Source organism: Rattus rattus, chromosome 10 (assembly GCF_011064425.1).
Source record: "Rattus rattus isolate New Zealand chromosome 10, Rrattus_CSIRO_v1, whole genome shotgun sequence".
Lineage (NCBI taxonomy): Eukaryota > Metazoa > Chordata > Mammalia > Rodentia > Muridae > Rattus > Rattus rattus.
In genome coordinates, this window is record NC_046163.1 from 88,030,128 (window position 1) to 88,036,127 (window position 6,000).

A 6,000-nucleotide genomic window follows, 5' to 3' on the forward strand; every position below is an offset into this window, starting at 1 on the left:
TGCTTGAGCAGCAACAGGCTGTTAGTCATCTCAGTCTTGCTACCTGACCGTGCCCCATGACATTAATCCAGTTATTCTCTCAAGCTCACTCCTCACCAAGTCAGCGTAAGTGGACACTTTTTTTTAAACTGGATATTTTCTTTATTTACATTTCAAATGTTATCCTCTTTCCCAGTTTTCCCTCTAGAAACACCTTATCCTATCACCGTTCTTCTATGAGCATGTTCACACCTACCCACACACTCTTGCCTCTCTGCCCTGGCATTCTCTTCCACTGTTTCAGGCTTACTCTGGCCTGGGGCCTGTGATCCCAAGAGGGCTTTGTGTAGTCTCCAGCTAGCTTCCTGTCCTGGGAACCTTTCCAGGTCTACCTGGCAACAGACTGGTGATATTCTCAGGCTTGAGTTTTTCAGGGAATGTTAGGTTATTAATCATTCATATTCCCACAGGTAGAATACTGGGCATGGACATATCACCTCTTCTCTATGCCACGTACTAATGCACATATGATTCAACTGCCACACTTACCTTGCCTGTAGAGGCAGGAAAGCAAGTTTTTATTTAGTTTGTTTTTCTTTTCTTTTCTTTTTCTTTTTTTATTTTTAGGTTTTATTTATTTAATGTATGTGAGTACATTGTAACTGTCTTCAGACACACCAGAAGAAGGCAATAGATCCCATTACAGATGGTTGTGAGCCACCATGTGGTTGCTGGGAATTGAACTTAGTACCTCTAGAAAATCAGACAGTGCTCCAACTGCTGAGCCATCTCTCGAGCCATAGTTTTCTTTTTCTGAAATATTTATAATGAAAACAATTTAGGTTTGCAATTTCCACTACATTTCAGGAAATTTCTAAATGTCTACAGATAAGATTATGGGAACATTCATGAAACATCGAGACTTCTTTAGACCAGAGACTATAGCCAGGAACTAAACTGGCTGACTATGCTCCTCTGTTCTCATTTATAAAGTCCATATCTCAGGAAAAATACCATAAAATTATTTATATATTCTATCAGATTTGCGAAGTATCTACTTTTATAAGGTAGCAAATGAAACACCATAGAAGCTGTGGCTTTGATGAGTCAAATAACTCTAAAATTTTACAGATGCAATTTCAAGGTTTGTAATGTTATTTGAATATGTATACTTTAACAGTCAACTTACTATTCACCAAAAATATGGAAAGATTTAATTTTTCAGTATTGTTAACTACAGACTTTTATTTTAAGTATAAAATACATTGATTGTATAGGCAGTGTGTCTGAATTTACTCCTTCGTATGAAAAAAATTTGAATAATTTATGTTCATAGTAAATTCACATACATTAAAGTATTTATTATTAACTATAATACAGTATCTAAATTTTGAGACATCTTTCCCATTGAATAGCAAATGTTCATATCTCTCTCAACATCAACTAAACAAAGAATCAAATCATTCTGAATATTTTATTTTTAAAAAAAATCTCTTTGGAAGCTGGAGAGCTACCTCAGTTAGTTGTCACAACTGTAACTCCAGTGTTAGAAGAATGAGTACCCTCTTGTCTTTGTAGGCACTATATATTATATTTAACTACATGTAAGCAAAACACTCATGCATTTAAACAGAAATGAATAAATTTTAAATCATTGTGCATAAAATTTTGCAAAGATGCACTTTTATTTCACTACCATCTCGGTTTTAACTAAGTAAATCAGAATCACAGAGAATATTGTAGCTTTTGTATTTGTAAAAAATCCCTACTTTTCAGATTTTGAAAAGATAAATACAAGGAAAATCAAATTGTATAAATGAAAATGCAATGTTCATGAGAAAAATTTTCAGACTTTGCTTTTTCTTCCTTTTCTTCTATTTCTTCTTCTACTTTCTCCTCTTTTTAGAAAAAAAATGTCTCTTTATGTAAGCCAGACTGGCTTTGTGATTTTGCATATGTATCGAAATTCTTGGCAATTTAACTTTTAAAGTGAACTCATAGAAAAAATAGTCTGAGCCCAGAGGATTTAGAAAGTTAATCAATGTATTCTATTTCAAATCATTAAATCAAATTCATGAGTTTATATGTTGAGGGCTTACAACAGATGGCAAATGATTTGTGGGTTTTTTTTTGCCACTTCATCATTTACAATTACCTAATCAAATTATTCTTCATATTATACAAACTTATAGGTCAGAAACTGGGACAAACAAGGAAAAGTAAATTTTCCAAGGTCAGAAAGTTATCATTTGTTCTCACGTAGTTTGATTACAGCCCAAGAGACCAAGTGCTTTATAAATTTTTGCTAGGTGTATTCAGTACTTGTAAATTTATTCATGACTGAAACTCTAGAAAATACATTTTCTCATAAGTAAAAAACATCATACATTATAATATAGATGAATCACTCCCATCTATTACCACAAGATCTTACTTAGATATAAATCACATATGCCATACATTTTCTTACATTGACTTCCACGATGTTTCATTATTTAAATATTGAAACCTGAAATAAAAATTCATTTCCAAAGTAAATGTACTCTAAGTTTCACTAGAATATACCAGTTTCTAAACTTTTAAACTATAGATATAATTTACATTAGAATCATAATGATTATCATGAGTGATATGGTATTGAAAAACTTAAACCAACATAAGCAATATTACACACATATTTTAACAATTTGGCAAGGAATAACATGGTGATTTTTCATTTAATTTATGAGCACATCTTTGCCAAATCCTTTCTTTCTTTCTTCTATTTATTATTCAACATCCAAATAGCAACTATGCAATGCTTTTAGAGAAATTCCTTGTAATTTTTTCTGAGACACTGGTAATTCCAAAATCAAAAACATTTTATTAAAGAAAAACAAATATCCTCAAAGCAAGAAAAAAATGATTGATGCTTTTATAAGGTTGTTTCCTTATGGTGCTTGAAAAGTCCTGACAGTGCTCATTGCACTTTTACTCTGAAAAGGAGATACATATGTTAAATTGTTCATTTTCTTTCCTATGAAGCAAGAGGCATTGTGTTCACAGTAAAAATATGATAGGAATAATAAAAGGAAAAATATTTTTGTTTTTCCAAAAGATATGAGGGTTGCTAGTCAATATTTTTCTAAGTAGAGTAAAACATATATGTGTAAGCATTTCTTTGACTAGTGAACATGATTTTAATTGAGCGTCTGATTTGAAATTATAAGATTAAAATAAGTAAATTATCAGTATTGCTGTGAAATAATCTTTTCATGAGTAATTGCTGTAGACAGCTCATGGAGTTGAGAGATTGATGCTTGTAGATTTGGACATGTCTAGAGGGGACAAAGTGAGTGTATATGTATGTTCGATAAGAGTGTTAGCGTACCTTCTTTAAAAGGGGAACAAGAGTACCTGTGGCAGGGAATAGGGAGGCAAAATTTAGAAAAGAGGCAGAAGGAACACCCATTCAGTCCCTGCCCTACATCTGGCCCATACATATACAGCCACCAAACTTGATAAGATGGATGAAGCAAAGAAGTGCAGGCCGACAGGAATCGGATATAGATCTCTCCCGAGAGACACAGCCAGAATACAGCAAATACATAGGCGAATGCCATCATTAAACCACTGAACTGAGAATGGGAACCCCTGTTGAAGGAATCTTAGAAAGGACTGAAAGAGCTTGAGGGGTTTGAGACCCTATATGAACAACAATGCCAACTAACCAGAGCTTCCAGGGACTAAGCCACTACCCAAAGACTATATACATGGACTGACCCTGGGGGCTACAACCACATAGGTAGGAATGAATAGCCTAGTAAGAGCACCAGTGGAAGGGGAAGCCCTTGGTCCTGCCAAGACTGAACCCCCAGTGAACGTGATTGTTGCGGGGATGGCAGTAATGGGGAGAGGATAGGGAGGGGAACACCCATAGAGAAGGGGAGAGGGAGGGGTTAAGGGTATGTTGGCCTGGAAACCGGGAAAGGGAATAACAATTGAAATGTAAATAAGAAATACCCAACTTAATAAAGATGAAAAAAAAAAAAAGAGTGTAAGTGTAGCTATCCACGCACTAGGAAATCTAACATATAACAAAATTATATTCCAAAAGAAAATTTCATATTTTAATATTTATTATGCTACAGTTTCTCTATAGGATTTAAGCAGCATGTTACTGGTTATCTCTGAGTCCTTATGTAAACATATTCAAGGTAAAAACCAAACATCTATGAGACTTGGCTTTTTTTTCCTCATAAACACAATGGATTCTGTTACCTGGAAAGTCATTGTTGACAATACAGGCCTAATTTGCTATGACTGTTTATAGTGTATTTTTTATAATCTGGATTGCAAAGTATATAGTATCAGCCATATAAAAACTGTTTAGAAAAATAAAGATCTTTAATTAAATAAATAACATATTTTCAAAGTGAGATGTTTTATTACCCAACTAGATATCTCATTACCTTTATTCTTATATAAAAAAGAACGTGCATCCTGGCCAAGTATTTCTTACTTTAAATAATTTTGTTCATATTGTAGGAAAGCAAAATCCTACAAAACATGAAACAATGGTTACAAGATTTAGAGTTATTAGAAGTTGAAGTTCTCAAGAAATAAGAAAAGTTTTGATGATACAAAAGTGTCAATGAAAGAGCAACTGTGACATAATTGCTAGACAGCATACTATGAGAAAGGCAACAGCAAACCAAAAAGCATACAATGGCATACCTTGTTTGTAAGGAAGCCAATCATTAAAATATTTCATGCAAATCTATACATGACCCAATAAAAACTATTCTTTCTGATGTTTATTTACTAACAAAGTGTATGTAAAAAGGCAAAATTCTAATAGTAGAAGAGGATTAAAGTTATGGATGGCAGAGCAGTGTTCATTAGTTAAGAACCAAGTAACTATAATAGACATTAAAAGGTAAAGCTGCCAAAGGCATTTGGCAGTGGCAAGATTAGTTCACGGATTAATCCATGAGCAACTTCTAATCAGTTCATGTGTGAGTACAAAGAGAATACAGAATCAATATGTCCTGTACAACTTACGTTATATTTTAAATGTTAGGAAAAGAACAGAGCAGAAATGTGGGAGAAAGGGAGTAGGATAGGGGAAAGTTTTATGAAATGTTGCTCCTGGCTAAAGTTTGTGCACTGAGCTATGACATCTTAGGAGTGCTAGAGGTACAGAGTTCAGACAAAGACAAATGTTTTGATGAATTCTATTAACTTAGGAGATATCCTGAAATATTGTGCTAAAAGGTTGGGCATGTTGGAGAGAAATGTGCACTCCAAGGCATGTTAGAAGAAATTTGAATCATTTCTCTGAAATGAATTTACTTTGAAATTAATCACAATATGAAAATGATTGATGGATACCTATATATGTGTGTGTTTAGGAAAACAAATGTAATAAAATTGTCAGTAGGAAAATTAACTAAAACAGTCTTCATTCACTATGAAAGTACTTTCAATTCTTTTTTGAAAATGTGAAAATGTAGCAGAAAATATACTATTATTCTGATATCAGTACTTGTAAATTAATGGAAATAAGGAGAATGTATAGGACATTTTGATGAAAAATAATGAATCAAGATATATGCCCAGATTCCAAAGAAAAGAAAAGAAAAAAACAAAAAAGGAAAAAAGCAAACTCAGATAATTCTTTCAGAAAAAGTAACCACAGCAATAATATAACATGCATGACAAACTCATGACAATCTTATTATGCCTACATTTCTACATAAGAATAATTCCAGTTATTTCTAAAATTAGATACATATATTAATCAATATATACCAATAAATGTTCCTTTTTTTACCTTTCATTTATATATACTTGCAAATATTAAAGGACCGACTTCAGTATCCCTTTTCTTCTTCAGTGGTAGGATATGATTATCAAACTCAGGTTCTCAGGTTTGTATCAGCACCTTTATACAATATGTTATTTCACTTTCGTTTGTGAAAGAGAACATGGAATGAAAGAACTCTGACATATTTAAAAACTTAAAATTTATCGAAAATT

General features: G+C 32.8%; 1 non-coding gene across 1 annotated transcript; it reads right to left on the reverse strand.

Moving 5' to 3' along the window:
* Nucleotides 1–415: 415 nt before the first annotated feature.
* On the reverse strand, nt 416–546 carry LOC116911837. Its single transcript, XR_004389371.1, has one exon. It is a non-coding gene; the product is annotated as a small nucleolar RNA SNORA17 (small nucleolar RNA).
* Between the last annotated feature and the right edge of the window lie 5,454 nt (nt 547–6,000).